A 9704-nucleotide genomic window follows, 5' to 3' on the forward strand; every position below is an offset into this window, starting at 1 on the left:
TACATTCGGGTGACCGAGTAGCCTTCGTGGATCCTCGAGAATAAATATAGTTGAGCCTAGTCCCATACGAGTGCTTGCGGTCGCCCTCATCTGAATTTTCTTTTTGTTTTATCGAAGCTTTGGGACAGGGCACTCGTGTTACTTTTTCTTTCTTTCGGGATTTCCGTAGGAGTTTTGAGGATTTTCTTTTACTTGAGTCTTTTTTGTTGTTTTATCAAAAATATGTTTTTGTTGATATTTTTCGAGTTTCTCCGCTTTTCCTCGGGTTTCTTGGACGATGTTTCTTTCGGACTTTGCTTTTTAAGATGCATTTAGGTTTGTTATACTTAAGGAACAGCGGATCTCACGGGCGTACAGGTTTGCTTTACATTTTAAAGCAACTAATTTTCTTGCTACTGCTCTTCTTATACAGCATGTTCTAATTTTCTTGTTTCTACCTGCTAGTGCTCTTCTTATACAGCATGTTATACCATTTCTGTTTCTACCTGCTACCTCTACATGTCACCGTACTGTAAAGCATGTTACATTTGTCCTGTTTTCTACTTGCTACTGTTCTTCATATATAGCATGTTATACTGTTTCTGTTTTTGCCTACTATTGTTCCACGTGCATTCTTTTATTTGTTTCTGCATCACACACTTTACTTTTTTATAACTTCAAACATGTTTCCTTTTTGCATAAGATGTTTAGAAGACTACAACCATAAGGTCGCTTGATTTAACACTATAATTGGACGCCCTAGAAAACTTAAACTCGTCATGTCGGGGAGCTTGGAGCTAGCGCGGTGGGCAGCATGGCCATCTTCAACAACATAACACGTCTTCCCCAGCAAAACCATCCCTTTTCCTAGAAATTAAACAACAATCCATAGGATTTCGAGGTTGTTCGCCTAGCGTGACATAAATTCTCCACCTTTTCATTAGGCATTCGTATAGCTCTGCGGTACGATTTAAGCCCTAAACTCGTTCTAGTTTCCGAGGTTGTCGTCCGATACGACGTAAACCCTCATATCTTCTAGGCAATTTGTGTGGGCAATTTTCCAGGCGATTTATGTGACCATGTCATGCAAATATAAGCCCTAACTAAATAAAATTGGCAGGATGAAACACTTTAATAATTTCTTCTTACAATTGGAGCACAACCATAGGGTAGACTGGAAAGTCACTGAGGTTCTCCTTCGGATCTGTGACATCCCAGTGGCCTCCTCTAGTTTCTCTTCATTTAGATTCCTCAACAGTGTTCCAGATTTGAGTATTTCCCCTTTCACACCTCTTCGTCTGATTTTTGTTGAAAAGTCCTATCCGAAAAGTCCTATCATTTTGACTACTTTTAAGACATTACTCCCTAATTTTTATCTAGAGTTTTCTTAGGTAAACTAGGTCATTTAAGATGTAATTAACTATAGGGGCTTGTCCTTATAGGAAGTTTTTCCAAACCCAGCTTAAAATAAACCCTATTTAATTATTTGTATTAAATAAGGGAACTTGTCGGCAAATAAAACGGTTTCGCAGACCCAAACGGATGTCATATATTTTCTTAGCTTATTTGATCGAGCCTCACCCTCAAGTCTTGTGTTTATCCCTCGGGGTAGATACAGGATTTGAGGTAGAGTGCTCCTTCATTTAAACTATGAAAAATATGAGGTCAGTTTGATTTCATATTTTTCTAAAATTATATACTTATATATACGTAAATTAAAACGTCCTTCCGAAACGGGCGATGGGATTTCAATTCCGGCTGCCGACAGCTTCTTACGGGCGACACCCCCAAACATAACTCTTTCTAGTGTCGACAGAATGTTCTTTAAAAGGATTTCAATTGCTTGCTGCTCTTGAAGTTGTGGTTCGTACTTCATGCTTAAGTTCCTCCATTGCAGAATATAGTTTATCAAAGTCTCGTTCGATTTTTGTTTCTCAACCACTAAATCACCAACAGTGACGTGGTGTTGAGCTCCAGCAAACTGTTTCATGAAAAGATTTTCTAATTCTACGAATGTTTTAATAGAATCGTTCAACAACTCCGCATACCAGTCAAAGGCAACTCCCGAAAGACTTCTAACAAACTGACGAAATAGTAGTGCATCACTTCCTCCTGCATTACAACAACTAGCACGAAAATACGCAATATGTTGTCGAGGATTTCCCGTTCCGTCAAAAGTTTTGAACAAAGGTGGTACGAAACCATTGGGATATTGGACGGTATCAAATTCTTCAGGATAGGGTCTACCCTTCAGAATTGATGTTCCGCCTTTAGATTGTGTCAAGGCTTCTTTCACCTGTTGTTCTATCAAACTCTTAATATCCTTTTCTGGTACCAAACACGGGACAAGATCTTTCTTATTTTGTTCTTTCTTATTAACAGAAATAGATTCTTTTTTATTGTCCACAATTTGAACAGCTTCTGGTTTGCTTATTTCAACATGTATTACTTTTGGAGTCTGTGGCTGACTTTGTAGGGTCATAATCGCAGTCATCATCTCCTCCATCTTTCTTTCCATACAATCAATATGTTCATCTTTTTGTTGAATAGTTCTCTGCAATGTTTCAACAACATTTTCTTCAACTGGTTTCAGAGCTTCCCGCAAAGATGAGGATTCTGCAAAATTTTCTTCCATATGCCTTATCAAATCCTCCTCATCATCAAGTTCATTTTTTCTTTCTTCGAATAATTGTTTAATATCTACCTTTAATTTCTCCAAATTTTCCTAAATTGACTCTCCTTTAATAATTGCGAGGTCAACTGAAGATCACTGGTAGATGAACTCTTTTAAAGAAAGCTCTAAAATAGTAACTTCTTCAGGCTTGCAATCTTCTTTGATTTTCTCAGTTTTGGTGTTCTCTGCAAGTATCGGTCTAGTGGCTTTAGGCCACCACACCATCTTTTTTGACGATGATACTCTAGGGCCGTGAGGCCCGTTTCCGGTATCAGCACGACGGTGAGTGGTGTGTCCCCTAACACACGGACCGGATACGTCTATGGGCAACTTCTTTCCTTCTCTTGGCGTCTTTGCTAAAGGACGAACTTCTTCTTGTGTAATTGGGAGAGTTATCCTCGGCCCAAGACAGGACTTTACTGGTACTCGTCCCATGAGCCTCGAGGAAGTAGTGGCAGTAGTGGCAGTAGTAGTGGAGGAAATGGGCGACCGGACTCCCAGATGTTGCTTGGCGAGAATTCTGGGAACTGGTGGAACACTGGTAGTAGGAACGACTAGGGTACGATGACCATACAGTTGAAGCTTATAAGAGGTTTGCTGAGGCAAACCTTCCTTCTTCCTTGTAACTTTCTTGACAATTCATGTATCAGATTCACCCTTTCTTAAAATTTGAGCTTTTATCTGATGTGACACGGTACACCCCATCTTCTTCAATATCTCAGCAACTGAACAATTTTCCTTTCTTGATAATATCTCGAATACGGCTCGTACTTGGGCCAGTGGTGTAGCACTCACCTTCCCCCTTTGACCCACATAGTGGAAGGGTTGGGGTGGTGTAGCGACAATCCTTGAGACATCTTCCTCGTCGAGGGCGGTGGACAAAGGATGAAACCTACTCCCACACAAGAGGGGTGAGATTTCGGGTAGTCCAACCTCCTCCTCTGCAACGAGAGTATCGGCGGGAACAGTGAACTCAACAGCTTTTATCTTCCTGAATTTCATTACCTTTCTGTTTATGTTTCTTCTCCGCGTCCGAGTCAATGGGGCAAATTTTAAACTGGATCCAATTTCAAAGACAGAGGGGACTGAATTGAAAGTCAAATTCTTTCCAACAAACGGTTCTTCAACCACCAAAACACCTTTCCCTTTGACTGATGTTGAAGCAACAACAGGTGCGGTAATGACCAAACCAGTAGTAGCGGCAGGAACAGTCCTGGGAGCAATCCCAACGATCCTTGTGGCAGACCTTGCAGTGACTGTAGTATTTTCTTCAACCAACATTCTTTTTAAAGAGGGGAATTCTTTGGCGGACCTCAGGTTAAGCTCCACGACAGGCTCAGCGGGATTGTCCGCTTCAGGCCTTACCATAGCAATGACAACGCTACTGAAGTTGACTTTGGCATTGTCGAACCCCTTAAGGTATGAGGATTCAGAACCTCTCTATTTAAGAGTGATCAAACATATGGCTCCAGAATCCAAAAAGATTTGGCTATACCTGTTCAAGAAAGAAATGAGCGAGGTACGCTAATAGAAGAATGGTAATCTGGTCCACTAGGGACATGTACACCACCGATGTTTGAAAACAAAACCTCATGATCAAAATGGAGAGAAGAATTATTCCCCAGCGGAGTCGCCATAAATTGTCGGCTATTTTTTTTTTTTAAAATAAGATTTTTAAATTTTAAATTTAGTATAATATATAATTTAATTTTAATTTTGTGAAAATAATATCCTTTATTTTTGAAAAATTATGAGACTGGATAGATCTCACATATCTAATAGTTTAAATAGCTGAGCACGATATCATAAATGATATATCATCTCAAAGAATGAACGTATCACTTATTAGTAGGCTTAACTATCTAAACTTAAAAGTTTATGACTCTATTTTGGTCTGCAAAATTTATAGCCGACAAGTTCCCCTATCTAATACACAGATTAGACAGGGTTTAGATTAATCTGGGTTCTCAATATGCTATAGAGGCAAGCCCCTATAGTTAATTACATATTAGACAACCGAAGCCACCTTAGAAAACTCTCGATTAAGATCAGGATTTGTCTTCAAGAATTCAATGTTTAGGTTTCCACGATTTTTCATAAGAAAAGTCAAATGGAATATGTTCAAATATGAACGGTTATTTCCAGAATCTAAAGGAGTGAAAAATAGAAAGATGTCGAAGATGCCGAATAAGATTCAGTAACATCTTCATAAGAAAAGTCAAATGGAATATGTTCAAATATGAACGGTTATTTCCAGAATCTAAAGGAGTGAAAAATAGAAAGATGTCGAAGATGCCGAATAAGATTCAGTAACATCTCAAACTAACCTATGATTTAGCTTTGCATCTGTGAAAGAGAAATTATTTGATATTTCAGTCCTGCAAATTATTTAGATATTCGAGACTTGTATCTAAATATCATATGCAAATAGCCCGAGAAAATAAGAGGATTTATGTCGTACCGAACGACGACCTCGGAATCATAAAAAAGTTTAGGACTTATATCGTACGACATGAAATCGTAGAAAATCATAAAAGATAGTGTGAAAATTTACATCATGCCAGACGAACGACATCAGCGTCCTATAGGTGTTTTATTTAAATCTATCGAAGTTCGGTTGAAGCTCCTTTTTCCACCTTCTATTGTAATCTCGATCGTTGTCTCGAGATGAATCGTCACTTGAAAGCATCGTCGTCTCGTCTCGAGAAGAAGGGAGAGAGAAGAGAGAACACCATGCCTCGAAAGACTTATCCTAGGGTGTTATACAAACATACTAGGAAAATAATATTTGAAAGTACAAAATATAAATGAATGTCTATAGTACGATGCGTTACAGGAAAAGAACAACTGTGTAGTAAAGTACTATAACAGGAAAAGACTGAAGGAAAATTATGAAAGGAAATATAAAGAAAAGAAACACTGTGCAATAAAAAAAATGCAGTAAAGGAACAAAACTGAAACAACTAAATGTACCTGATTAAAACTGAAACAACTAAATGTACCTGATTAATTCTGGTGATGTTACAAAACATATTACAATTGCATGATATAAAGGGGTTAGATAAACATTTGCAGATTATAAAAGAAAGGATAAACGATAAACTTATAAAAATTTAAAGTAGGATATTAGCTTTTAATTTGGGGTTAGGCTCAGACTAGACCGGGCAACTGATATATTGAAGTCAACTTATCAATATCAACTAGAGGTCACCAACGAATCACCCCTGTAATCAGGCAGCCCTAGACCTCATCGTTTAAAAAATGTGTGAACCCAAATAGTATTTGGACTTATCTTGTTAAAGGTATAATGTACCCATGTGAGATAGTATCTGAACTTATTCGGGCGTAGTGCACCTTTGTGTGATGTTAGGATAAGTGATGTATAATATCTGAACTTATCAGGGTGTGGTGCACCTATATGTGATGTTAGGATAAGTGATGTAAAGTATCTGAACTTATCAGGGCGTAGTGCACCTATGTGTGATGTTAGGATAAGTGATGTATGGTATCTGAACTTATCGGGGTGTGGTGTGCCTATACGTGATCGTAGGATAAATGATGTATAGTATCTAGACTTTCAAAAGAAATATAATATTTATTCTTGTGATATCTGTTATGTGGAGTGTCTAGTGTATAGTGTATGATGTGTTACAAATGTAGTATGTGTCGTGTAGAGTGTAATGTGTAGTGTTTATTGTGTATCGTGGTATTAATCCAATGTATAGTGTCTATAGTGCAGGATTTCTCATTTTGTGGGTGTAGTATCTATTCCTTTTGCAAGTGTAGTATCTGTGTAAAACTTGTAATATCTGCTCTTTTACAAGTGTAGCTCTTTTACAAGTGTAGTCTTTTACAAGTGTAGTATATGTGCAAAACTTATAATATATGCTCTTTTATAAGTGTAGTATCTGTGCAAAACTTATAGTATCTATTCTTTCCTAATTACCAATTCTCAAGCCTTTTGAAAAAGTGTTAGAGTTGTCGACGACTTAGGGGTGAAAGGGCATCACACTAACTGAATATTGATTTTTTATTTTCAGCTATAAGAAGAGTTGATCAATGGTTCTCTTGCATCATTGCCTGTTGCCCCTCATCTCGAACTAATAGGCCACGCCACCTCAATATTCCTCAATATTTCATATGCTCATCCAACAAAATTTTGAATGTCTCATATCAAGAAAATGAGAGAAGTAATCATTTAAGCATTTCTATAACATCCACCTTCCACCTTTAGGTTCAAACTTTAAACCTGTCCATATGATTAAACCTGGGTTCAAACTTTAAACCTATTCATAAGATCATTACATGTTCTATCAATTTTTCAAGGAGAAGTATGTGTCTATTCTCATGTTGTCAAGTTCAAACCTATGAAATTTATGTAACCAGGAATCCAATTCCAACAAGAGGTTAAAATCCAAAAAAATATTATATGATATACTTCACAAGTAAAAGAGAACCAAAGAATAAAAGTGATCCAATAGCTGGCCGAAAAAAAATGAAACATCACTAAACAAAACCAAGTCAAACAATTGGGACAAATTCTAAACTATCACCAAGAAAAACCAAATCACAAAGGGGCCAAGACCGAGCCATCAAGAAACGGAACCGAGCTCGATAAAGGGGCTAACATCGAACCATTACTTGAGACGCTAAAACAACTATCCAAAATAATAGCAAATCCAAAATGTTCGATCAATTTTTGAAACCATAAAATGATTTTTTATATGTATTCAAATAAGATAACAAGGGAAACAAAAAAAAACTACAGCTCCAAAACTAATTGTCAAAGCTAAAAAACAATTTTCAATATATATTCAAATAGGACAGCAAGAGGAGCGAGAACTGCAGCTCCAAACATATATTCCAAAACATACAAAAAAATTCCAGCTAATATTCAAACAAGGAGCAGCAAGGAGAACCAAAATCGAACCACAAATATATTTTCCAAGCCATAAAATGATTTACAGCATGTATTTCAACAAGGGACAACAAAGAGAACCAAAACCGAGCTCCTAAATATATTTTCCAAGCCATAAAAACTGATTTCTAGCAATACTCGAACAAGGGGCAGCAAAGAGGACTAAAATCAAGCCCCCAAACATATATTCCAAAACATAAAAAACTGATCTCAAGCATGTATTTGAATAAGGGGCAACAAGGAGAACCAAAACCGAACCCCAAATATATTTTCCAAACCATAAAAACTGATTTCCAGCACGTATTTAAACAAGGGACAGCAAGGAGAACCAAAACTGAGCCCCTAAAAGCATGTATTTGAATAAAGGGCAGCAAGGAGAACCAAATCCGAACCCCAAATATATTTTCCAAACCATAAAAACTGATTTCCAGCATGTATTTAAATAAGGGACAGCAATGAGAACCAAAACCGAGCCCCATATAATACAAAATTAATTTTATTAAAGAAATATAAACAAATTCATGATCATCTAAATAATACAGTTGCAATCTCACCAATGTAGATAACATTTCAAGCCTTAATAGAAGAGATCAATCCCGCAATTAAACCAAAGATTTACATCTTTATAATAGAACAAGAACAACCCTGAAAATAACAATCCTTCGAAATCCACTAACTTGTATTCATTAAAGCAAAATCCACCAAGTAAAGCATGCCACATAGCACAAAACGAGTTTAATCAATAAAAAAATTAAGTTATTAGACAGAAGAATCCTTCAAATCAACAGTCATTACAAAACTTCTTATATTTTCAGCAAACATGAACAATCAGTTGATCATATGAAGCTGAACTTCTTTAACTCATAGTGATATTCATCTTATCCTTCAAGATAGACTAGAATTCACCCTTCATGCAAAATAAGGTGGTGTATATATGTAAAGAACTGAAGCTTACAAGTCAACTAGTAAATACAATAGAATTAAGTGGTATGTATGTAAAATTTTTATTTCAGATTTCCAAAATTTTATTCCAGCAGGCTAAAAGAAGAAAAAAAAACCATCATATTTTTTGAGTTCTGCATCAGCAAACCAAAACAAAGAAGACTAACTACAACTCTATCTCGGTATCAAAAAAAAATATAAACATGAGAAAGCTGTCTAGATGGTTCTCAAATATTCCAATACCTTAAGATAAGGCTGACTGCAACTTTATAGAATAAAGCAAGGAAAATTCAGTTGCAATCCCAAAATATATCAACCATAGAGTAAAGAATAAGCTAGCTACAACTTCCTCCATGAAGGTAAATATCACATTAATAACTAAAGAAGAAAGTAATGGAGGAGAGAAATTTTACTCACAGAAATTGTAAACCTTAAAGAGAGCAAGCAGAAAAAGAAAATCTGAATCAAAAGAGATCTCCAACCGCCCAAACGAAATGCCAGCCCAAAGTTCTTTCTTAACCCACAAATTCAAAAGAAATTAAAAAAAAATCCCAGCAGCGAAACTCTCCCAGAAGTTCCTAACTGAAAAAAAAAATCCCCCAAAATCTTCCTCTCGAGGAGGTATTTATAGGTAGAAATGAGAGAATGACTCACCGGCGGTGAGCATCGGGACGGTGAGTAGAATCACTAAGAAACCCAACAAGATTCGAAATAGATAGGTTACCATACTCGTTTAGGCGGGAAAATCCGTTAGAGACGGGCTACCAGCGAAGCCATCGGCGACAAGGGCTCGGAAAGGAGAAAGGTGACTGGAAAACCGGCAGGAAGCTTCGCAAAGCAGGCAACCACCGAAGGAGGAGGCGAAGGTTCGGTTAGGGCATGACGGAAGAAGCGGAGGCGTGGGTTTTATATTTCTTGTTTTTCTCTTTTATTTTTTTTAATTACATTTACTAAAATCGTTTTATTTTATTTAAAAATATATCAATTTACGCACAATTTATTCCAACTTAGAAACCTATCAAGATATATATCTTTTCCGATTAAAATTGATGTCCCGGACGCAACGGTGCAGTCCTTTTCATCATCCGGAATCACCCGGACAAGTTCGTCAAATATCATACCAATTTAACTTGAATTCGCACGTGTTGCAGCAAAAGAAGTTATTTTGGTTCAATTGGAGTCATTTAAAGA

The 9704-nt window shown here is 36.9% G+C and overlaps 1 protein-coding gene across 6 annotated transcripts in view; it reads right to left on the reverse strand.

The window, feature by feature from the left end:
* LOC110029549 (SPX and EXS domain-containing protein 5-like) overlaps window positions 1–9415 on the reverse strand; it is an 80249-nt gene extending 70834 nt beyond the window's left edge. Inside the window, exon 1 of one of the 6 annotated variants that reach the window (XM_020731885.1) lies at window positions 9243–9411. The gene's annotated coding sequence lies outside the window, so the exon portion shown is untranslated. Of the gene's footprint in view, window positions 1–5626; window positions 5648–8930; window positions 9027–9237 lie in introns of those variants that run through there. The other 5 variants (XM_020731887.1, XM_020731889.1, XM_020731886.1 and 2 more) reach the window with 5 other exon arrangements.
* Between the last annotated feature and the right edge of the window lie 289 nt (window positions 9416–9704).

The sequence above is a fragment of the Phalaenopsis equestris genome, unplaced genomic scaffold (genome assembly GCF_001263595.1).
Source record: "Phalaenopsis equestris unplaced genomic scaffold, ASM126359v1 Scaffold000593, whole genome shotgun sequence".
NCBI classification, from domain to species: domain Eukaryota; kingdom Viridiplantae; phylum Streptophyta; class Magnoliopsida; order Asparagales; family Orchidaceae; genus Phalaenopsis; species Phalaenopsis equestris.